Raw genomic sequence first — 26,738 nt, 5'->3', positions numbered from 1 at the left:
TTCCTTGTCCCAACGGATAAAAGTCTATTATCCTGGCACTGAGGTGTGCCCCCAGGCAAGTAAACCGTCTTAATCCCACAGGTGGTACAACTACTGGGAATTAAATCAGACCTCAGGCCTCAAAAGGCATGCAATAGACGAGCTTACCCTCATCACACTGCTTTAGGAGTTGATCTCTGGAGTATACCCTTGGCGGGAACGTTTCTGGACCCACAGGACCATGGGTCCAGGTGCAGGTCGCACTCCAGATGAGGACGAGCACAGATGGGCTTGCCTTTGGCCACCACTATGCACACATGCACCTACAAGATCGTCTCTCTCCCAACAAATAGACCGCTAACCTTTCTTAATTCCCCCTCCCTCAACCAGGAAGTGGGAAGTCTACGCTACCCTACTGTATGCCACTCCACGCTACAACACTCCACTGTACGCTATTCTACAGTATGGCACTCTACTGTACGCTATTCCACGCTACGCCACTCCAGTGTATGACACTTCATTCTACGCTATTCGATTGGACTCCACACCACTGTATGCCACTCCAGTCTTCACCACTCCATTATATGTCACTCCATTCTATGCCCCTTCATTCTACGCAATTCGATTGGACTCCACGCCACTGTATGCCACTCCTGTCTACACCTCTTCATTACACGCCACTCCACTGTATGCTACTCCACTATACACTATTACACTCTATCAGGGCCGGCTCCAGGGCGGCGTAACCGGTGCCACCACACCGGGTGCTGAGTTCTCATGGAGGCGCCTGTTTGCTAGTTTATATTGTGCTTAAAAGCATCTGCTGCCACGTTCTTGGCCTCCAGCAATTTTCAGTCAACAATTAAAATGTCAAGAAAACACCAATGATTAATGGTCTACCTGGCGAGATCGGAGTTTTGTCTAATAAAAGTTTTGACTCGTGGAAGTTTTGATTTACGGTAAGGTAGCGCAGACGGTTAAAATACCTGCTGCAAAGAACATGTACCATGTAGATCGCAAAGTGAATGTAATGTAAACAGGTTAGTGGGTTACTGCTTTTGTCAGAGACTTTCTTTTGTTAGTTGCAGTTTACAGGGAGCTATTAACTGTCATCAAAGAACTGCGTGCAGACTTCAAGGTATAGATTAGAGTGTATGGATTTCCCCCCAGACTTTCATTATTCTAATGTTGCAAGAAGGGTTCATTTAGGTACAAATAGGTTCTTGTTATTACAGAGAGCTCCAATCCATTGTGTTACATTTTAAATTCAGAGTTTGTGCTTCTCCAGACCAAGTACTCTTCAACTATACTGCCTACCTGTATGGATGACATGTGAGTCCACACCTTGTTGTCATCTGTCTTAAGTAACATTTCCTATACACTGATTTACACATCTATGATTGATAGTCTCTGCGTAATGTGTGTGTTATGTAAAGTGCTCTGACACCCTTCACTTTCTATGAGTGACACAATAAAATTAGTTAAATGCATCTGCGAGAGAGTGGTTATGGAGACTGTTAAAGGGTGGTAGGGAGGGAATACGTGACGGAGGTGTGTCACCGGGGGGCGCCAAAAAACATTGTCGCACTGTGCGCCACCAGTGCTAAAGCCGGCCCTGCACTCTATGCAATAAGCCATTCCACACAACGCTATTACACTGTACACAACTCCACTCTACGGCGGTCCACTCTACGCACTTACACTGTATGCAATTCCACTCTATGCCTCTTCAGTATATGCCACTCTATTGCATGCCACTCTGGTATACACTACTCCAGTATATGCTATTCCATTCTAAGCCATTCCATTATATACCACTCCACTCTATGCTATTCCACTGCATGCCACTCCATTGTATGCTGCTCCACTCTGCGCCACTCTTGAGTATGCCACTCCACTATACCCGACACCATTCTATGCTATTCCATTGGACACCACTCTACAGTCCACCACTGCATTGTACGCCACTGTACTCTACTCTACTATATGCTATTCCAGGCCACTCTACTGCACACCACTCCACTCTATGCTATTTCAATGTATGCCAATCCACTATACACTACTTCATTCTATGCCACTCCAGTGTACGCCACTTAAATCTACACTACTCCATTCTAAGCTAGTCCATTGGACGCCACTCTACTCCAAGTCACTCCACTATATGCTATTTTACTCTACACCACTCCAGGGTACACTACTTCAGTATACACAACTCCACTCCATGCCACTCTACTCTACACTATTTTATGAAATTCCACAGTACGGCACTCCATTCTACGCTATTACACTATACGCAACTCAATCTTATTGGAGGCAATGAAACAATTTGCTTTTTTGGATATATGGAGAGAGAGATCGGGTCTGCAGCTGGGTGTATCATTTCGAAATCACAAATATCGGCACCAATCTAGGATAGTTTATGTGCTGATAAGTAACTCGCTAAGAGGCAGAGTGAAAGAAATTTCATATCTGGCCGACCATCTTTCAGATCATTCAGGGGTCCATCTATGTCTGGTGGGTCCACCAGTAGGGCCCGTCCGGACATGGTCATTTGACCGCTCCTTACTTCTGGAGGAAGAAGAGAAGTCCTTTTTATTACAAGAAACAGAATGGTTTCTGGAAACAAATCTGGGGTCAACTTCAATCATTAATGTATGGGATTCTCTTAAAGCCTTTTTGACGGGCCAAATTACCAGCAGGGGCATGGTTTAGAAATAATAGATACAAGGAGGAGGTATCATCTATAGAAGGGAATCTGATTTAAATCTCCAAGCCCCTCCAGAAATCCAGCAAGATCGGAAAGCTGAGCGGGACAGCTTAAAGGGGCAGCTAGAGAACATTCTACACTCTAGGCTAACGCGTAGATGGGAGGCCAGCAAAATTGCCCATTTCGAGTATGGTGAAGGTGCAGGCAAGCTCCTTGCATGGAAATCCAAAGTTGACCGGGTAAGAAATCATATTAAAGAGATCATTAGTGGTAACGATACTCTCTCCTCAGATGGGGAAATAAGTCAGGCCTTTCAGACCTACTTTAAGGACATCTATTGTGAAGACAAAAGTCTGGATGCCCTTAGTGTTCAAAGTTGGTTGGGGGACATCACCCTTCCTTCCTTGGGGCCTGAACAACAACAACAATTGGACCAGGTCTTTACACAAACTGAGGTCAGAGAAGCCATTCAATGTTGCAAGAATGGGAAAGCAGCGGGTCCGGTCGGCCTCCCAGGGGAGATCTATAAGATGTTGGGTGATAAGATCATTCCCACTCTCACGTTGCTTTTTAACCATGTGCTGGAGGCCGGTCTTGGGCTCCCAGCTTCATGGAATGATGCTTTAATAATCCTGATTTTGAAACCGGGGAAATCTCCATCAAGCTGTGGGTCATATAGGCCTATATCTTTATTGAATGTAGATTATAACACTTGTACTTCAGTTTGAGCAGCAAGATTAGGCCGTATAGCGGGGGAGGTCCTCCACTTAGATCAGAAGGGTTTTGTCAGGAACCAGCAGCTTTCGGATCTCACCTACGATTTTATTGGTGCTATTGATCTCGCTTCCACATATTCCCTCCCTTTGGCAGCCATGACTTTGGATGCCACCAAGGCCTTCGACAAAGTGAACTGGATTTATCTGTCAGAGGTCTTGAGGAAGTTCAACTTGGGGGGGAAATTTTGCCGAATGGTCCAGTTGATGTACCAGAACCGATCGGCCAGACTTTTGGTTAACAGAAATATCACGGACCCTGTTAAGATCACAAGAGGGACCAGGCAGGGCTGCCCACTCTCCCCTCTCCTTTTTGATCTTTACATCGAGCCATTTGCTCAACGGCTTAGGGATGACCCTAATATTCAGCCTTTTAAGTATGGAGAGTGGGAGAGGAAGGCAGCCCTGTACGCTGATGACATTCTGGTTTTATCGACTAATTTACAGTAAGCCTTCCCAGTGGTAATCAGTTTAGCCCAGGAGTTTGGTTCTGTCTCCGGATATGAAATCAATGCTTCAAAGACGGAGATCATGACCTGTAATCTTGCAGAGACCCAGCATCGGGGCCAGCTTAGTTCCAAAATGAGATATTTGGGAGTTCATGTGGTCCAAGACATAACTAAGATTGCTGATACCAACATGACCATAGTGGCAAGAGACTGCCAGAGGCTAATGAGATCTTGGGCCCTACTGCCTTTATCTATCTTGGGTAGAATTAATCTGGTTAAGATGTCAATACTCCCGAAGATTACTTTTCTCTTTAATGTAAAAATCTATGATTGATAAGATGCAGAGTGAAATTAATTCATTTGTTTGGGCATCCAAGTCACCTAGGATCGCCTGGAAAAAGTTGCGGCGGAGAAGAGAAAAAGGTGGCCTAGCTTTACCAGATCTTCAGTTGTATGCCTGGGCTTTCCAACTATCACATTCACGCATGTTATTAAGAATGCCCGTGAATACAGGTGCTGGAGGGATGTTTATGGCTATGCTTAGGGGTGCCAAATTATCAGAAGAGGGTTTTTTGTTCAAATTTGGGGATCCGAAGTTTAAAAAAAAAAGTCAAGCTGAAGGTTCTCCAGGGGGTGGCTAAAAATTGGGCCAAACTGAGATGTTCGGTGTCGCTGCGGTATTTTTCCAGCTTAGCTCCCCTTTGGAATTCCCCAGAAGCCCCAGAGTGTTTAAAGGATGTGTTGGTAAAACCCTTGAGAGAGGCTGGGTTGACGGTCTGGAGCGACCTCCTCCCTGGAGGCACTTTTGTTTCTTGGGAGCATCTTGTACACAGAGTGGGAGCAGGCCTTTCCCGATTTAAATATTTTTAGCTGGCAAGCTGGGTTCAATCCCACCCACAACTAAATTATAAGAACGCAGTGGGTTGTGGTAGTTTTTTACAACGCCAGCTTGTAACAAAACCCCCAGGGAGGAAGGAAGTTTCTTTTTGGTACCAAGCTTTGTTAAAGGAAGTAGATGGTGAATTCAACCTGGCTGAGGAACTGTGGGCGGTTCTTTACCTGCACAGGACTGTGTTCAACTATGGATGAATTCTTGCAAGATCTTACACAAAGTTGTGAAACCAGCTTGGTTAAAAAGAAACCACCTGTTTACCATTCACAGGGCCTACTTTACACCTCACAAACTTTCAAAAATCACCAGTGAGTTGCAAGAAATGTGGTCAGGTTGCTGCTACCCACATCCACATGTTTAAGGAGTGCCCATCTCTGGCTGTCTTCTGGGGAAGTGTGGGTAAATTTTTAACAAACACTTCGGGTTGCCCTATTAACATAGATTTACCCCTAATCAGAAAAAGTCACTAGCCCCGCGGGAGCTCTGCTCTTCTATGCTATTTTACTAGCTAGGAGGCAAATTTGTATAAAATGGACAGAATCATCTCCTCCCACCTTTTTAGACTGGATGTCTTCAGTCTTGGTGGTTTCCAAAATAGATCTTGCCAGATCAGGCAGAAATAGGAAGAGAGCATTTTGGAAACTTTTGCAATCAAGATTGGGTTCAGAGCCGCCGTAGTGACTGGGGTTTTTTTTTTCCCCTGAGTCCCATTAACACTCTTCGGGCTAAGTTGGGGAGTGCCATATTCTATGGCAAATTCTCTGACGGAAGTCATCTAGCTTTTAGAGCTTTGCAGAAGAGGTATCTCAGTGGTTACTTCATTGATCCCCAAGATGTTCTGGTACTAGTAGGCGGGTCTCCCTCTCTAACAAACTATGCCCCCCAGCTGTCTGGGGGTGAGTACAGACATCCAGGGTGTGATTTGAAGTGGGATAGGTGGCGAATGAGGACAAAAAAAAATAGAAAAAAACCCAAAAAATGCTTCATACTGAAACGTTTTGCCTTTACGACTTTGTGAGAGGGAAAGAAGAAATGTTGTTGTACTAACAAATGTCGGGTTTCGCTCCGGACCGCCGCTAAGCTAAAGCCCTGAAATACCGGACTGTTGTGGAGTGATATATATATATATATATACACAGATATATATATATATATATATATATATATATATATATATATATATATATATCGCAAACAACACTCCTTCCACTTCTACCAAAGCCTCGGCAGCGAAGAAAGAGAAACGAACCACTTCTTTTTTCCAGGCAAGATGTTTATTTAAAACCTAGCAGCAGTCAACAGATGACGCGTTTCGGGCTTAGGCGCGAAACGCAGTCGCCAGTAGGTAGTTATAGTTAGGACCTATTTTCCATAGGAAATCCGCAACATTCTATTTAGAATACCGTTGGCGCCGATTGACGAATCTTCGCGAAATATTCAAAACTTTGGGCAGCTCTGGTCCGCTCCTATCCTGAAAATTTCACGGCGATTTGTCAAGCGGGGGCCGAGAAAAAAGGGGGGTCCCAAAACACGTTTTCCCCATGCATTTTCCCATAGGACCTGTTGACGCAGCTACAGCCCGAACTGCTGAACGGAATTACACCAAATTTGGCAAAGAGGTAGTCCTCAGTTCAGACTCGTGCCTTTCGCTTAAATGGTGTAAATCCGTTCAGTAGTTCCTGAGAAAATCAAAAGTAAAATCACATATATATCTGGGCGGAGCCTAACCACACATCTCATCGTGAGATCTGATTGGCTGTCAGTACTTCATCCAAGAAGTGTTGGCAGCCATCTTGGGACCAATATACATGATAGCACCTCATTAAAAAGCATTGCAGTTAATAGAAGGTTTTAAGACTTTAGTTACATTATAAATCATTTATTGATGGTACCATACTCATTTTAGGAATTGTGGTGTGTTCTAAGGTGATTTTACCATGTGAAAAAGCCTTCTGCTGCGATATCATGAATCATGTTTGAGAGAAAACTATTTTCTCATGCTTTTCCCACAGAGGTTTGGAAGGTGATCTATAAGCTAAACTGAGAGCATATTTTCTGTAAATTCACATTATCTTTCTCAGTCATGTGAGAATGAAGTCTGACATTCTCAGTAAAACATGTACATCCAACAAGGGCAGAGACTGTCAGTTGATTCCTTTGTGTTCTACTGCAGCTTCCCAGAGTGTTCCAAAGAACAACTAGAGCGCTAACAGTCCTACTTATGATAAACGTATGGCACACCTGAAGCCATCTTGATTGGAATAAAGTGGTAACTTTTAAAACATTTAATTTAAAAAGGAACAAAATGAGGGGGTTCATTTTGCCATAGAAAGCATGATTAATGCTACAGAAAGAAAAATTAGGGCACATTTTGAGGACTACCCAAATCCTCTTCTATTTCATTAAAAAGTTCTGACATGCAGACTGAAACATGCACTTTCAAGACCAGCAGCAGACTTCCCTGGTGAGCAGTAGCTTTACTACAGTGATCTAATCAGCAACTAGAGTGCTAACATTCTGAATTTATGGCAAATGTTTGACACATCTGAATGCCTTCTTGATGGAATCAAAGTAAAAAACTGAAAGTATTTCCTACTGAGGAGACTGCAGTAAATGAGGAAATTAGGAAACTTCATAACAAATAAATCTCCCAAGATGGCCACCAGAGACAAAAGAGCCCAAATGTAGCCCAATTATCACCCAGATGTAGCCCAAGTATAGCCCAATGACAGAATGTCCCAGAGTGTTCTTAAGAACAACTAGAGCGCTTACTGTCTTACTTATGACAAAAGTATGGCACACCTGAAGCCATCTTGATTGGAATAAACTGGTAAAACTTAAAACATTTAATTTAAAAAGGAACACAATGAGGGGGTTCATTTTGCCATAGAAATTATGATTAGTGCTGAAGAAAGAAAAATTAGGGCACATTTTGAGTGACTTCTCAAATCCTCTTCTATTTCATTAAAAAATTCTGATATGCAGACTGAAACATGCACTTTTAATACCAGCAGCAGACTTCTGTGGTGAGCAGTAGCTTTACTACAGTGATCTAATGAGCAACTAGAGTGCTAACATTCAGAATGTATGGCAAATGTGTGACATATCTGAATACCTTCTTGATGGAATCAAAGGAAAAAACTGAAAGCATTTCCTACTGAGGAGACTGCAGTAAATGAGGAAATTAGGAAATTTCATAACAAATAAATCTCCCAAGATAGCCACCAGAGACAAAAGAGCCCAAATGCAGCACAAATATCACCCAGATGTAGCCCACATGTAGCCCAATGACAGAAGTGTGCAAAACACTTATTTTTTGTGTATTTGCAGTTTTATATAGTGCAGACTTGTCAGGTATTGGAGTGCTTTACATGAGCATTGGTTACATCACAAAAGATCAAATTCATTTTGGTTGTAGACATGGGGAGATTAAGTGATTTGACCAGAATCACAGAATGTTGAGCTGAAGCAGAAACTCCAACCTGGTTCCCCAGTTGCAAAGTCTGCAGCTCTGGAAGTAACACCACATCCTCTCCCCTAAGTGCAACATTTAATCAAGTGGTCAACTGGATAAAAAAACATAAAGATTACAAATAATTTAAAAGTTCTTTGTCGCTATTTGAAAACTCAGAAAATATGTCCTCATTTTAGTTTTTTAGAGCACTAACCATATTTTTGATGCAAATAAGACCCTCTCATATATGTAATTTCTAAAGGAAATGCTCTAGGTATTACAGTTTTGATTACATCAAGATGACGTCAGGCGTTCCACACGTTTGTAATAAATATAGAATGTTAGCAATCTAGTTGTTCATTGGGATACTGTTGAGAGGCAGAGGCCAGGGGCACGGACTCTGAAAATTGAAGGCAGGTAAGAGAGTGCAGAGGCAACAATTTGACCACACTGGGAAGACAGGAAGGGCAGTGGCAGCACAACAGACTATGGAGGGCAGTGGAAAGGGGGGCAGGGGCAACACACCAACAATACAGGACTGGCAAGAGAGGCTGTGGCAATATAATAGACCATTGTGGGCAGAAGGAAGAGGCAGTGGTAGTACAACCATACATGCCAACAGACCCGTTTCAGCCAGGAAACGTCCAATGTTTTTAAGCTCAAATGGGCTTTATTTGATCTGTCTCCTGTCCACAATCTCCTCTTTTTCAATGTAACTCAAAGGGGAAAATCAATACCCCAGTTTTTTTTCAAAATCTCCCTCTTATCAAGTTCAAAATGTTTGCAAGTATGGTACATTGAATCATGGTAGGCAGGAGGAATTGGAGTAGGGACATGGACTCAGTTAACAGAGGACAGGAGGGACATGGAGAGGTGCACCAAACTGACCCTACAGGGCAGGCATCAGGGTTTGCAGCAGCACAATACACCACACAGCGCATGCGGGACGGGAGTGCGGCACAACAATCCATAGAAAGCAATAGGGAGGGGACAGGACCATGCACATGGACAACAGAGAACAGATGGGAAAGAGGCAATGGTAGCTAGCTGACCATAATGGACAGACAGGAGAGAAATCTGCAGCATAACAGACCATAAAGGGCAGGAGGGACGGATCAGGGGCATTACAATGGAACAGACAAGCCAGGAGGGAGGGAATAGGGGGTCTGCACATGGAAACAGAGGGCTGGGGGCAACGTGGCAGGGCAGGAGCAGCAAGATGACCATGGAGGTCAGGCAGGATGGGCACTAGAAACAAGACACACCATGGAGAGCAACAGTGAGACTATGATGGCACACACACAGACCATGGAGGGAAGGTGGGAGGGGGTCACGGGCAGCTGGCTCACCACACAGGGAAGGTGGGAGGGGCCATGGGAGCACAGAAGACCATGCATGGCAAGCGGGAGGGTTAGTGGCAGCACAAAGGCTATGATGGGCAAGAAGGAGGGTACAGGGGCATGCACAAAGGACCATGGAGGATAGAAGGGAGGGTCAGGACCTGGGCACAGACAAGAGAGTTCAGGGGAAGGGGCCTCACAACAGACCGCGTGGGGCAGACAGGAGGAGCAGTTGCAGCACAACAGACCAGGGAGGGCAGAAGGGTTTGGCAGTAAAATGGACCATGGAGGACAGGAGGAAGGGGATAGGGGCATGGTATGTGGACAGGCAGGGTGGAGGTGGCAGGGACAGGTTACAGTCATCTGACAATGCTAGGCAGGTGGGAGGGGAGTGGTAGCTCAACAGAACACTCAGAGTAGATAGGAGTGGCAGGTCAATGGAACATGGTGGGCAAAAAGGATGGAGCAGGGGCATGCACAAAGACATCGGAGGGCAGGGGGGAGGAGAATAGGGGCAGCAAGCTAAGCACATAGGCTAAGCAGGAGGTCAATGATGGGCCATAGAATTGGGCAATGGAGGGCAGGAGGAGTGGACTGGTACATCATGCTAAATGGAGGGCAGTGGCAGCACATCAGACCATGCATGGCAGGAGGAAGGATGCTAGTCCATGGATTCAGACAACAGAGGATAGGGAGGAGGTGGATGGGGTAGGAAGCTAACTGTTCAGAGAAGATGGTTATTAGGAACTTTATTGTTTTTTAAATGTGTGTCTGTGCGAACTACTTAAAATATGAACAAGTATGCAGCATAATCTCACTTTTATTCAGGAAGAAGAGGACGTTTGTGACTGTGACTCCGGTCTCACTTGGCAGAAACACCCTCTTACCCTCCACCCCCCATCGCAAAATGTAATGCCCGTGAAAAGGGTAGGTTGACTCAGTGTTATATAGAACATAGTCCTGAGAGCACGATTGAAAATGAAAACTAGATATAGTATATGGTATAAACTATGCACCAAAAAGTGTGATATAACATGAACCGGGCGTGAAATATAATATGTAATACATTGTGCGCAATGACAGATTCATTGGAGAGCGCGAGATAGCACAGGCACTAGCTCGTGCTATGCGATATGCGCCTTGGAGTGTAATATGCACAGGGCAGTGTTTTGTAACTTAACTAGTCTCTAAAGTTGTAATATAAAATATGTGCAGGGGAGTGTAACGTTGCATATGCACTGTGACAAAGATATGGATCCCAGATTGTAATATGTATGGCATAGCGCTGTGCGTTATAACATAGGCATCGAGGAAGGCACGTTAGATGGGGCAATATAACCCGTGCGAAGGCAAGTGTGGCATGACATATTCACGGGGTGGTGTTACAGTGCACATGGGCTAGAGAGTGTCATAGCATACGCACTACCTGGTGGTATACAACACAGAGGTGTGTGGCACTCGGCGGGCACTGGTGGGTGTAACACAGCATTGGGCTCAGCCAGGAGCACGCTGTGACTCTCAAGTGAGGTTCGTCTCCTTTCCAGAGAGTGAAATAAAAAGTATTACACATCTGGCGGTGGATGTGTGTTTTATTAACCATGAGGGGGGTTTCTTGCATAGTTTGGTTGAATTTTTGTCGAATCCCCTTTGAATGGCTTGGTGTGCGTGTGTATTAAATGTGCCCGTCAATAGCTACCCATGTTTGTATGTATGGCGTATTTGTATAGCGTGTACTGTCACCCGAAGGGTATCCTGGCGCTTTAGACAATTATACCAACACCACACAGAGCAGTCAGGTGAAATTAAACAGACCTAGGAAAGAGTAACGTTTTTAGTTCCTTCCTAAAAGAGGGAAACTCCCCAGAACTTCTCAGCAGCAAAGGGAGAGAGTTCCAATGTTTAGCCGCCACAAAACCAAAAGCTCGGCCGCCCATCCGAGCCCTCAATACCTTTGGAACTACCACAAGATGGGCTGACAGTAACCTAAGGGGGCGAGTGGGCACATACCACTGGAACAATTCTTGCAACGGAGCGGGTCCTTGCCCATGAAGTCCTTTAAACACCAAACAAAGTGCTTTAAAGATAACTCGCTGTGCGACCGGCAGCCAGTGAAGATCAACTAGCGCCGTAGATGAGGAATCGGAACGGCGATGGGACAGGGCTAGCTTGGATGCCATATTCTGCACGCGTTGTAGCTTGGCCAGCAATCTATTTGGAGCCCCCAGGAGTAGTGCGTTGCAGTAGTCTAACCTACTCAAAATAGTACCGCGAACCACTTCTGGACGAGCATGGGCCGGCAGCAGCGGAAGTATCTTCCACAGCATGTGAAGCAACATCATGCAGGTGGTCACAGTTTTATTTACGAAAAGATCCAGTTGGAGATTAGGCCCAAACACAACGCCCAGGTTCCTGGCAGATGCTGCTGCCAAAGGAGTTTCCTGAAAAGAGGTAGGCCAAAAATCAGGAGGCAGTGGCCGAGGGATGTGGTCCAGCGAGCAGTGTAAAACCTCTGTTTTAGAGCTGTTGAACTGCAGAGAATTCTGCCTCAACCAGTCCGCAGTTGACGCCATACATTGATGGAAAGTCTCCAGCAACACCGCATCTTTGCCCTCGATGGAAAAGATGAGCTGCGTATCATCGGCATAGTTAATAACCGAGATGCCGAATGATTTAATCAAGCTCACCAGAGGGCGAAGATAAAGATTAAACAGTATAGGGCTGATGGCAGACCCTTGCGGTACGCCCTGCTCAACTGTTTTAATCTCCGACTGGAATGGTGGCAAAGCCACTACCTGGCGTCTGTCTCCCAAATAGGAAAACAGCCAATCACGAGCCAAGCCCTTCACCCCTATATCCTCAAGTCTTCTGACCAGGATGTCATGGTTGACCGTGTCGAAAGCGGCCGACATGTCGAGCAGCACTAAAAAGGCCGCTCGCCCAGTGTCGGCTCGCGAACGAAGATCGTCCAACACGGTCACCAGGGCAGATTCCGTACCGTGTGCTGGTCTGAAGCCAAATTGAGACGCGTCCAAGCAGCAGTTGGTCTCCAGGAAACTGGACAGATGTTTAGTAACCAGTTTCTCCAGAATCTTAATAGGAAAAGGAAGCAGCGATATAGGTCTGTAGTTCGCTGGACAGGTAGGATCCAAAGTTTCCTTCTTCAACAGAGGTGAGACCACTGCTAACTGCTAATTGCCAAAGAAAGAGACTGGCAACAGATAGCATACAGCGGAGGGAAAAGCTCCGCTTGGAATACTTTCCAGTATTTGTGTGGCAGTGGGTCCAAAGGAGAACCAGAGGATACACTGTTAGCCAGCAAACAGAACTCCTCAAAGGACGGGAGGGGAAAACTATCCAGCTGTGCCTGACTACCAACTACCCTTACCGCCTCCATATCGGCCACTAGAGTGGAACCAAATACGGGCTGAGTGACAGTTGTAGTTGTAGGAGCAAGCTTACTTAAGATCAAAGCGATCTTATCTTCAAAGGCCTGCGCCAAGGAGGAACAGAAAGCTTGGGAGGCAGGAATGTCGTTAGCCGCGGAAGCAGGTCGAGAGAGATCCCCAACAATCTTAAACAAGGCCTGCGTTTTGTTCGGTGCATTTAAGAGCGATTCCTCCAGGAATCGCGCTTTGGCGCCTTTAATCTGCATTTTATAGGTCAACAAGGCCTGCTTAAAAAGGGCTTTCTCGGGTTCTAGATAGTGTTTTCTCCAAGCTCGCTCCGCACGTTTACAACAGAGCTTCAAGTGCGATAACTCCACAGTAAACCACGGCATAGCAGTCTTGGATCTATTCCTGATTTTGCTCAGAGGAGCCAACACCTCTAGGGAATTAACAATTTTCTGACTAAGGCTCTCGTAGCTTGCATCCACAGAATCCCCTAATGGGGTTTCCCCGGTCAACAGGGACGGCAGGCAGGATTGTCTAAGTAACCTTGACCATTGCCTGCCTATCTTGGTCTTAATGCCAGTACTTCCATTCCCAGTTGAAGCCATAGGACATGCCACGGAGAAAAGGACCAGGGCATGGTCCGTCCAACACTGCGGAAGAATATCTAGAACCACAACCTGTCTAGTATCGGCAAAGACCAGATCAAGAATGTGGCCCTTAGTATGGGTCTGTGAGTGCACCAGCTGCTGCAGATGAATATCGCTGCAAGCCTGAGTCAAATCCGAGAGAGCCGACCTTGTAGAGCCATCAGAACACAGGTTGAAATCTCCCAGAATCAAAGTCCTAGCATGGGTATTAGAAAGCTCGTAGATGGAATCAATTAGCTCTGGTACTGCTGATAAAGAGCTGGCAGGGGGCCGATAACACAACAGCCCGGAGTAGAGAGTTCCTCCATGCCCTTTCAAAGAGAAGGCCAGAGTCTCGCAGCCCAAAATACGCTTTGTGTCAAGCACTGAGACATTAAGCGACTCCCTAAATATGAGGCCAACCCCACCTCCTCTAGCTCCCTCCCGCGGGTTATGTCTGATCTTATATCCAAGAGGACAGGCTAGCCCTAGTTCCACTGCACAATCCGCTCTAGTCCATGTTTCTGTCATGAACAGAACGTCTAACTTACAGGAGTCTATAAGTAAGGCGATTTCCGTATGATGTTTGCTCAGAGACCTCACGTTAAGCAGACCACACATCAGGGGCTGCACCCACCGCTCGGTTGCATGCGGCTGGTGGCACGTATTCGTGCCTGGATTGAGTTTTAACAGCATGTCTCTGGAATAAGGTAACCGACCATCGGGCAGTGGAGCAGAGTTCCCGGCCCTCGGGGTGACCTGTGCGCGAACGGGCGCAAACGGGCTTACCTCTGGCGCACCTCCGGCGCGCCGCCGTCGCGCTCGCTGCGCGCCAACGCTGCGCGCTGAAACACACATCCCTTAAATGCTGTGTCGGTAATCCGCGCGGGAGTCCTGCGAGGACACACCTCTATCCCCACCAAAGATGGCCCCCGAGGTCGACCTAATCCAATGAGCCTCACCTAAAATGGCGGCCGGAACGCCGCGATCGCGTCCTGAGTAGCCCCCCAACAACTGACTAAATCCCGCAAAGTGCAGGTGAGTTGTAAATTTTTATAGTGCAGGTATGGTCTGACTAATCCCCCAGTAATTATGCCACCGAGAGCACTAAGCGCCAGAAATAGCTGCGCAAGATGCAAAATTAAAACAGATTAAAACGGAAGCAGCAGCACCAGACTACGCGTTAGCGCTGGGTATAAAGGTCTACCTGAAGCCACCGCAAGGCGCCTTAAATATACTGTCCGGTGCGCGGGAGTCCTGCGAGGACACACCTCTATCCCCACCAAAGATGACCCCCGAGGTCGACCTAATCCAATGAGCCTCACCTAAGATGGCGGCCGGAACGCCGCGATCGCGTCCTGAGTAGCCCCCCAACAACTGACTAAATCCCGCAAAGTGCAGGTGAGTTGTAAATTTTTATAGTGCAGGTATGGTCTGACTAATCCCCCAGTAATTATGCCACCGAGATCACTAAGCGCCAGAAATAGCTGCGCAAGATGCAAAATTAAAACAGATTAAAAACGGAAGCAGCAGCACCAGACTACGCGTTAGCGCTGGGTATAAAGGTCTACCTGAAGCCACCGCAAGGCGCCTTAAATATACTGTCCGGTGCGCGGGAGTCCTGCGAGGAGACACCTCTATCCCCACCAAAGATGGCCCCCGAGGTCGACCTAATCCAATGAGCCTCACCTAAGATGGCGGCCGGAACGCCGCGATCGCGTCCTGAGTAGCCCCCCAACAACTGACTAAATCCCGCAAAGTGCAGGTGGGTTGTAAATTTTAATAGTGCAGGTATGGTCTGACTAATCCCCCAGTAATTATGCCACCGAGAGCACTAAGCGCCAGAAATAGCTGCGCAAGATGCAAAATTAAAACAGATTAAAAACGGAAGCAGCAGCACCAGACTACGCGTTAGCGCTGGGTATAAAGGTCTACCTGAAGCCACCGCAAGGCGCCTTAAATATACTGTCCGGTGCGCGGGAGTCCTGCGAGGACACACCTCTATCCCCACCAAAGATGGCCCCCGAGGTCGACCTAATCCAATGAGCTTCACCTAAAATGGCGGCCGGAACGCCGCGATCGCGTCCTGAGTAGCCCCCCAACAACTGACTAAATCCCGCAAAGTGCAGGTGGGTTGTAAATTTTTATAGTGCAGGTATGGTCTGACTAATCCCCCAGTAATTATGCCACCGAGAGCACTAAGCGCCAGAAATAGCTGCGCAAGATGCAAAATTAAAACAGATTAAAAACGGAAGCAGCAGCACCAGACTACGCGTTAGCGCTGGGTATAAAGGTTTGTATAAATAAACAACAAGGGTGTCTACTTGGAGAGTACCCACCGGCGGGGGCGCCGGGATTAGGCACGGTAGGGCGTCAGACACGTCAAAGCTTCACTAGCGGTGTAAATACATTCCACGTGGATTCATTGTATGCATAGTCGCCTTTTATTGAATATCACGCAAATCGTCATGGTGATAGGTACATACGGTTTGTCCAGCATGTCCTAGATGTTTCTATAAATATATTTAAAAAAAAATAAAAAACAAAGGCCGGCCCAAGGGATGGGGTCCCCGGGGCCATAAGTGGCCTGAGGAGTGGGGCAATGCAGCCCCCCTCCTAAAGAATAAAAAAAAAAAAAAGGCCATGACCCGGGGGTTGGGGTCCCCGGGGCCGATTAAGGCCTTGGGAGGAGGGCCACGCGGCCCCCTTCCAAATTAATTTTTTTCAACAAAAAAAATTAGGGTGCAGGCCCTGGGGGATGGGGTCCCCAGGGCCAATAAATTAGAAAAAGAAGGGGGGGCCACACAGCCCTCCTTCTTAAAATAAATAAAAGACCGGCATCGCGCCGGAGGCCACGCCCCCGCCTTGCAGCACTCTGCAAACGCGCCCCCTGGCCAGTTGTAAGTTGGGGAATGAATTCCCCTTCAATACTGAGGGTCTCTGAGGGCCAACTAGCCCAACAGGTATCTCCAGTATGCGCCAGGGAGCTGCGTTGCAGACAGGTGTTCTGAGGCCACGCCCCTTTTTACACCTCTATGCAACGCAGCTCTGTGGCGCTTACTGGTGGTACCTAGTGGGCTAGTTTGACCCTGGGGACCCTTAGGATTCAAGGGGATTTAATCTCTCAACTTAGAACGGCCACAGGGTGCGTTTACACAGTGGTGAAGGGAGGGGACGGGGCCTGAGGCGACGTGTGCAAACATGCCCTGTGGCGCATTTTAAGTTGGGGAAATAATTCCCTTTCAATCCTGAGGGACCCTGGGGGCCAACTAGCCCACCAAGTGCTTCCAGTAAGCGCCACTGCTCTGCATTGCAGAGAGGTGGTGCAGGCCGTTCCCCTTTTTACAACTCTCTGCAATGGCGCTTACTGGACATACCTAGTGGGCTATTTTGCCCCTAGGGACCCTCAGGATTCAAGGGGACTTAATCTCCCAACTTAAAACGGCCACAGGGCGTGTTTACACAGTGGGAAAGGGAGGGGACGGAGCCTGAGGTGATGTGTGCAAACACGCCCTATGGTGCTTTTTAAGTTGGGAAAATAATTCCCCTTCAATCCTGAGGGCCCCTGGGTGCTATCTAGCCCACCAGGTGCTTCTAGTAAGCGCCACTGAGCTGCGTTGCAGAGAGGTGGTCCAGGCCGTGCCACTTTTTACACCTCTCTGCAACGCAGCTCTGTGGTGCATACTGGAGGTACCTAGTGGTCTAGTTGGACCCTAGGGACCCTCAGGATTCAAGGGGACTTAATCTCCCAACTTAAAATGGCGTGTTTACACAGTGGGGAAGGGAGGGGATGGGGCCTGAGGTGACGTGTGCAAACACGCCCTGTGGCGCATTTTAAGAGGTAGTTTTAATCCCCTGCTCTATTATATACTAGGGGCTTACAGAGGAGGTCATGCTAATCACAGCGGGACCCCAACGCATAGTGTTCCCTAGTGTATGTAGGTGTTTTCACTGTATTCTGAGTGTCTTTTAACATAGCACTGGCTCTAGAACTGGTTAGTCAGACTCAGTTACCACCAGTATCCGTCTGAAAAAGTTGAGGGTACAGGATGATTTTGCAGCAAGGCTTCTTTCTGCTCTTCTGTTTGTTCTTTCTGCACGTTATCCTTCTTCCTGCACTTTTCTTCGTCTTTGAGGACTTCTGTTGCTTCTTTCTGCATTTCTTTTTTTTCCTTCTGTGCGTTTTTTCTTCTTTCTTCACATGTCCTATCTCTGTAGGCATAGTTAGAAATTACCATTTAAAAAACCTTTGAAATTCACTGAAAAAACCATAGGTTTCAGGCACGTTATAGTTAGGAATTAGCATTTAAAAAACCTTAGAAATTCACTGAAAAAACCATAGGTTTCAGGGGCGTTATATTTAGCTGGACTTCTCACTCGTACAAAACCATTGAAATTCCCCCGTTATAGTTAGTTCAGCTAACTATAACTCGCCCGCCCGCAATGCACTGCTGATGACGTCACATATTACATCACTCATGACATGGTCAGTGACATCACTCATGACATCACTGATGACATCTCAAATGACATCACTCATGACTACACTGATGACATCATCCTTGTGATAGAGTGGCAGACCTCCTCTCCCCCTAATATAACCTTTGATACACAAATTCAAAAATAGAAACTAAAATTTTCAGAACAATGGACATACCAATACCAGTTGCAACAACCTATTCAGTAATTCTAAGATCCGCATACACATCCACTCATTCACCAACAGTCCTATACAGTCACTCATACATGTACTCACTCATCATATGTACTCATACACCTATACATCCTGTTACACAACGCCACTCATCCATAGAGTTACTCACACACATAGTCACTCATGCTAATAAAGAATCAAACATCCATTTACTTGCATATACAGTTATACACACACCACCACACTTACTTCTACAGAAACTTACACATACTTAGACTTTTAAACAATCACTTATAGAAACACATACTTATTCATACAGGAACTCTTACAATCTCTCACTCTCACATATACTCACTTATATACACCAATAGTCACATATACTAGTTTAAAACATATGTAGTTACTCAAAAAGACACTATTGAGACAGTCATTCACTCACTAACACACCCATGCACACACTCATCCACCCATACAGTCCTGCACACATGCTGCCTTCAACACATACTAACAGTGAGTCACTCATTCATGCACTTATGCACTACGTAATACCCCCCACCGAACCATACAGACACTCAGACACTCATACTGATACTCAAAAAACCAACTAATAACCTATATAGACACACATGTAGCTACTCACCAACCCATACAGCCACTTATACACAAAGTGAGAGACTGATACAGATATTTACATATTTAAACATTACTCACTAAGCCATGTATTCACTAAGATACACTTAATCAGTCAGTTATACAATCAATTTTTCAAAAACAAATCATCCATTTAGACACTTATATACCCATTTATTCTTCCATCGACATTGAGATATACAGATATAAAACATATGTAATTTTCAGAAAAACACACATTCACTGGATGATGTCATCAGTGATGTCATTTGAGATGTCATCAGTGATGTCATGAGTGATGTCACTAACCATGTCATGAGTGATGTAATATGTGACATCATCAGCAGTGCATTGCAGGCGCGCGAGTTATAGTTAGCTGAACTAACTATAACGGGGGAATTTCAATGGTTTTGTACGAGTGAAAAGTCCAGCTAACTATAACGTGCCTGAAACCTATGGTTTTTTTAGGATATATATATATATATATATATATATATATATATATATATATATATATATATATATATATATATATATATATATATATACACATGCACATATATATATATATATATATATAATATATATATATATATATATATATATATATATATATATATATATATATATATATATATATATATATATATATATTATATATATATATATATATATATATATATATATATATATATATATATATATATATATATATATATATATAATATATATATATATATATATATATATATATATATATATATATATATATATATATATATATATATATATATATATATATATATATATAAATATATATATATATATATATATATATATATATATATATATATATATATATATATATATATATAATATATATATATATATATATATATATATATATATATATAATATATATATATATATATATATATATATATATATATATATATATATATATATATATATATATATATATATATATATATATATATATATATATATATATATATATATATATATATATATATATATATATATATATATATATATATATATATATATATATATATATATATATATATATATATATATATATATATATATATAATAAATATATATATATATATTATTATAATTTTAGTAAAATTTCCGCTAACTATAACATGTGTGAAACCTATGGTTTTTTCAGTGAATTTGCAAGGTTTTTTAAATGCTAATTCCTAACTATAACGTGTGTGAAACCTATGGTTTTTTCAGTGAATTTGTACGGTTTTTTAAATGCTAAGTTACTTTACGCCATTCGAGGCGTGCGCGCCCACTTAACGCAGTTCGTTCTGTGCACGGTTTTTATCAACTTTAATAAGCCCTGTACATTTGGTGGCCTTCGGCCACCAAAAGCACAGGGGGTGGGGTCAATGTGGATAGTGTTTTTTTTATTTAGATTTTATAATTTCATGTTGCCAAAATTTAGTTTTTTTTACCTATTAATAAGCACTGTACATTTGGTGGCCTACGGCCACCAAAAGCACAGGGGGTGGGGTAAGTGTGGATAGTGTTTTTTTTTTTTTTTTTTTTTTACCGTACGCTTACGGTAAGCGTACGGTAAGCGTACTCAGCGAAATTGCCGAAAAAAAAATAAAACCGTTTTTGCTCTTGGGGGATGTTTGGGGACTCCCTCAACATGACTATGTGGGAGGGAGTTGTCAAAACAGCCCCGTAACATGTTTTTGGCCATCTTGTTTGATAAACAACACTCAGTGCGAGAGACAAAATGGCGGCCGCCGCTTCCTGGTTTCGGCCGATTCGAATGTTTACTAAGATCTAAGAGCCAATCAGAATCGCGCTCGCGCACGCCACCGTACGCTTACGGTAAGCGTACGGTAAGCGTACCGTAAGCGGGCTCAGATATATATATTGATTTAAAGGCTATTTTCTCAGAATCTACTGAACAGATTTACACCAAACCTACAAAAGGCACTTCCTTGACCTAGGGACTACCTCTCTGCCAAATTTCTAGTAATTCTGTTCAGCCGTTCGGGCTGTAGCTCGTTCTAAAGGTCCTATGGAAAAATGCATGGGAAAAACGCGTTTTGGGACCCCCCTTTTATCTCAGCCCCCGCTTGACGAATCCCCCCGAGACTTACAGGGTAGGAGCGGAGCGTAGCGCCCCACCTATTTTGAGAAATTCGAGAGGATTCATCGACTGGCGCCAAAGTTATTCAAAATAGAATGTTGAGGTTTTCCTATGGAAAAGGGGTCCTAACTATAACTACCTACTGGCGACCGCCAGTAGGTAATATATATATATATATATATATATATATATATATATATATATATATATATATATATATATATATATATGCACCAAACCCCTCCAGTCGAGAAAGGTATAGGCCACACGGGGAATATCTTCAGAAGCCTTTATTTCACAGCATAAGGCATGATGCATTTCGGCTCAAACAGCCTTCTTCGGATGCCGCTGTTCAACAGGATGCTGCCCCACCCACGTTTTAAATAGTCCTGTACCATCCCATTGGTGGAAGCACTTGCAGTCCCCAGTCACATGACCGCACATCAGAGGCAGTGTTGTAGGCACTGCAACTCCCAGAGTTCACCTTACCGGGACAGATGCTGCGTGGGGATGGACTCGTTAATGGCAGTCCAAATGAATTGGTGCTTAACAGGACAAAACGCGGTGTGTCCGATTGTAAAAGTCCTGATGGATAATAAAACAAAAGTGCTTCCTTGAGTCCCCTTAACGTCCCAGCCTCGGGAACTGAGTATCCGCCGGGCCGTGAACTGGAAAATCAATGTATCCAGCTCCTCGTGAAGTCACGAGCTGCACTTCACAGCAGTCCTTGCATTGCTCACTCGTCGAGGCGGGCTGAAGCAAATCCAATACCTTGGTGTACACAAAACTGCAACAGCAGAGACCAGCAGTGCTACAGCCAACTTGCGGAACGGGGCCTCTAAAACACGCATCTGGCTGACGTGAAAACATGCACCAAACCCCTCCAGTCGAGAAAGGTAGAGGCCACACGGGGAATATCTTCAGAAGCCTTTATTTCACAGCATAAGGCATGATGCATTTCGGCTCAAACAGCCTTCTTCGGATGCCGCTGTTCAACAGGATGCTGCCCCACCCACGTTTTAAATAGTCCTGTACCATCCCATTGGTGGAAGCACTTGCAGTCCCCAGTCACATGACCGCACATCAGAGGCAGTGTTGTAGGCACTGCAACTCCCAGAGTTCACCTTACCGGGACAGATGCTGCGTGGGGATGGACTCGTTAATGGCAGTCCAAATGAATTGGTGCTTGACAGGACAAAACGCGGTGTGTCCGATTGTAAAAGTCCTGATGGATAATAAAACAAAAGTGCTTCCTTGAGTCCCCTTAATGTCCCAGCCTCGGGAACTGAGTATCCGCCGGGCCGTGAACCGGAAAATCAATGTATCCAGCTCCTCGTGAAGTCACGAGCTGCACTTCACAGCAGCCCTTGCATTGCTCACTCGTCGAGGCGGGCTGAAGCAAATCCAATACCTTGGAGTACACAAAACTGCAACAGCAGAGACCAGCAGTGCTACAGCCAACTTGCGGAACGGGGCCTCTAAAACACGCCTCTGGCTGACGTGAAAACATGCACCAAACCCCTCCAGTCGAGAAAGGTAGAGGCCACACGGGGAATATCTTCAGAAGCCTTTATTTCACAGCATAAGGCATGATGCATTTCGGCTCAAACAGCCTTCTTCGGATGCCGCTGTTCAACAGGATGCTGCCCCACCCACGTTTTAAATAGTCCTGTACCATCCCATTGGTGGAAGCACTTGCAGTCCCCAGTCACATGACCGCACATCAGAGGCAGTGTTGTAGGCACTGCAACTCCCAGAGTTCACCTTACCGGGACAGATGCTGCGTGGGGATGGACTCGTTAATGGCAGTCCAAATGAATTGGTGCTTGACAGGACAAAACGCGGTGTGTCCGATTGTAAAAGTCCTGATGGATAATAAAACAAAAGTGCTTCCTTGAGTCCCCTTAACGTCCCAGCCTCGGGAACTGAGTATCCGCCGGGCCGTGAACCGGAAAATCAATGTATCCAGCTCCTCGTGAAGTCACGAGCTGCACTTCACAGCAGCCCTTGCATTGCTCACTCGTGGAGGCGGGCTGAAGCAAATCCAATACCTTGGAGTACACAAAACTGCAACAGCAGAGACCAGCAGTGCTACAGCCAACTTGCGGAACGGGGCCTCTAAAACACGCCTCTGGCTGACGTGAAAACATGCACCAAACCCCTCCAGTCGAGAAAGGTAGAGGCCACACGGGGAATATCTTCAGAAGCCTTTATTTCACAGCATAAGGCATGATGCATTTCGGCTGAAACAGCCTTCTTCGGATGCTGCTGTTCAACAGGATGCTGCCCCACCCACGTTTTAAATAGTCCTGTACCATCCCATTGGTGGAAGCACTTGCAGTCCCCAGTCACATGACCGCACATCAGAGGCAGTGTTGTAGGCACTGCAACTCCCAGAGTTCACCTTACCGGGACAGATGCTGCGTGGGGATGGGCTCGTTAATGGCAGTCCAAATGAATTGGTGCTTGACAGGACAAAACGCGGTGTGTCCGATTGTAAAAGTCCTGATGGATAATAAAACAAAAGTGCTTCCTTGAGTCCCCTTAACGTCCCAGCCTCGGGAACTGAGTATCCGCCGGGCCGTGAACCGGAAAATCAATGTATCCAGCTCCTCGTGAAGTCACGAGCTGCACTTCACAGCAGCCCTTGCATTGCTCACTCGTCGAGGCGGGCTGAAGCAAATCCAATACCTTGGAGTACACAAAACTGCAACAGCAGAGACCAGCAGTGCTACAGCCAACTTGCGGAACGGGGCCTCTAAAACACACCTCTGGCTTTTCTTTTCCTTTTAATGGAGGACTGCACGGGGTACAACAGAGTCAATTCAGCATGACACAGCTTTGCCTTTTAAAATATTTCATCGCCAAACGCGTCAGTGATCAAGGGCTATGTGAGCCCGAAACGCGTTTGGCGTGCAGTCCTCCATTAAAAGGAAAAGAAAGCACAACGTGTGGGCGCTTCATGCTTCGAGCAATTTTCTGATGGATTTATAGCTGCTCGCTCTGGCCGCGAGGAAGCCCTGCTGCATATCTAGCAGATCCACAGCGCTGAGGAAAATGTGCGCTGAAGGAACGATGTGTCCGGATTGGCGGACATGAAAAGGCATGGTGTGCACAGTGGAGATGAAAGCAATCCACTATGGTTTTAAAACAGCGCTGATTGATGGGGCATGGCAGCGCACAATAGTAACAGCAATAGCTTGAGAACTCCACTTACCAGAATGCCGTGTGAGTACACGCCCAACGAGGCGGGATGTTAAAAACCTTGCAGGTGCGGGGTGAACTTTGCTGCCAATCTCCATTTTTGCCGATGTCAGTGAGCAAGGGCTATGTGAGCCCGAAACGCGTTTGGCGATTAAATATTTTAAAAGGCAAAGCTGTGTCATGCTGAATTGACTCTGTTGTACCCCGTGCAGTCCTCCATTGAAAGGATAAGAAAGCACAACGTGTGGGCACCTCATGCTTCGAGCAATTTTCTGATGGATTTATAGCGGCTCGCTCTGGCCGCGAGGAAGCCCTGCTGCATATCTAGCAGATCCACAGCGCTGAGGAAAATGTGCGCTGAAGGAACGATGTGTCCGGATTGGCGGACATGAAAAGGCATGGTGTGCACAGTGGAGATGAAAGCAATCCACTATGGTTTTAAAACAGCGCTGATTGATGGGGCATGGCAGCGCACAATAGTAACAGCAATAGCTTGAGAACTCCACTTAACAGAATGCCGTGTGAGTACACGCCCACTGAGGCGGGATGTTAAAAACCTTGCAGGTGCGGGGTGAACTTTGCTGCCAATCTCCATTTTTGCCGATGTCAGTGAGCAAGGGCTATGTGAGCCCGAAAAGCGTTTGGCGATGAAATATTTTAGAAGGAAAAGCTGTGTCATGCTGAATTGACTCTGTTGTACCCCGTGCAGTCCTCCATTAAAAGGAAAAGAAAGCACAACGTGTGGGCGCCTCATGCTTCGAGCAATTTTCTGATGGATATATATATATATATTACCTACTGGCGGTCGCCAGTAGGTAGTTATAGTTAGGACCCTGTTTCCATAGGAAAACCGCAACATTCTATTTTGAATAACTTTGGCGCCGGTCGACGAATCCTCGCGAAATTTTCAAAATAGGTGGGGCGCTGCGCTCCGCTCCTACCCTGAAAGTCTCGGGGGGATTCGTCAAGCGGGGGCTGAGATAAAAGGGGGGTCCCAAAACGCGTTTTTCCCATGCATTTTTCCATAGGACCTTTAGACACAGCTACAGCCCGAACGGCTGAACAGAGTTCCTTGAAATTTGGCAGAGAGGTAGTCTACAGGTCAAGGAAGTGCCTTTTGTAGGTTTGGTGTAAATCTGTTCAGTAGATTCTGAGAAAATAGCCTTTAAATCAATATATATATCTGAGCCAGCTTACGGTGCACTTACGGTGCGCTTACCGTACGCGTACGGTGACGTGCGCGAGCGCGATTCTGATTGGCTGTTCGATCTAAGTAAACATTCGAATCGGTCGAAACCAGGAAGCGGCTGCCGCCATTTTCTCTCTCGCACTCTGAGGGGGGCAGCATAAACAAAGTCAAAAAACATCTAAAGGGGTAGTATATTTAGTTCTTAACCACCCTGCATCGATATAGGTGTCCCCCAACAACCCCCAAGGCCAAAAAAACAATTTTTATTTTTTTCGAAAAATCGCCGATTACGCTTACCGTACGCGTACGGTTAAAATTATATAAAAAAAAAAATTATCCACACTTTCCCCACCCCGTGTGCAAATGGTGTCCGAAGGACACCATTTGTGCATGGCATATGTAAATCAAGGAAACTAAAAATGAATACCTTTCACAACGAAGCACATAATATGTCCCCCATGTGCGCACGGTGCGCTAAGCGCATCGTGCGTACATGGCCTATCCCGCGTAACGTGGGCACGCGGTGCGTGCAGCGCACCGCGTGACCACCGTGCGTGCACGGCACTAACTGCGTAAAGTGGGCGCGCGGTGCGCGAAGCGCACCGCATGCTCACTGTGCGCACACGGTGCGCGAAGCGCACGGTGCGCGCACGGAACGAACTGCGTTAACTGGGCGCGCACGCCACGAATGGCGTAAAGTAACTTAGCATTTAAAAAACCGTACAAATTCACTGAAAAAACTATAGGTTTCACACACGTTATAGTTAGGAATTAGCATTTAAAAAACCTTGCAAATTCACTGAAAAAACCATAGGTTTCACACAAGTTATAGTTAGCTGTACATTTCACTCAATGAAATTCCCCCGTTATAGTTAGTGCAGGCAACTATAACTGACGCGACCACAATCCTCTGCTGATGACATATGTGTCTTTATGAAAAAAAAATATTTGTAATATATGTATAGCTAAAATTTAATGGAAGAAGACATGGGCAAATAAGTGTCTAAATACAGTATTAGCATCAGCAGAGGATTGGGGTCGCGTGAGTTATAGTTGCCTGCACTAACTATAACGGGGGAATTTCATTGGTTTTTTACGAGTGAAATGTACAGCTAACTATAACTTGTGTGAAACCTATGGTTTTTTCAGTGAATATATATATATATATTACAAAATGTAAAGCCATTGATCAATTTGCATGATTACTATGCAATACAATAACTATCAATTAATAAATATTTGTTTTCAATTATTCATTTATTATCGTCCCACCCTATACCCCTTCATTCCTAGCAGCCTGCACCTAAAT

General features: G+C 45.3%; 1 protein-coding gene across 3 annotated transcripts in view; it reads right to left on the bottom strand.

The window, feature by feature from the left end:
- The window catches only part of BEGAIN (brain enriched guanylate kinase associated), a 937,901-nt gene that overhangs the window by 405,087 nt on the left and 506,076 nt on the right, over positions 1-26,738 (bottom strand). The window lies entirely within an intron of this gene.

Source organism: Triturus cristatus, chromosome 9 (assembly GCF_964204655.1).
Source record: "Triturus cristatus chromosome 9, aTriCri1.1, whole genome shotgun sequence".
NCBI classification, from domain to species: Eukaryota; Metazoa; Chordata; class Amphibia; order Caudata; family Salamandridae; genus Triturus; species Triturus cristatus.
The sequence above is the reverse complement of the archived record's forward strand: the minus strand, read 5'-3'. Positions and strand labels throughout refer to the sequence as shown.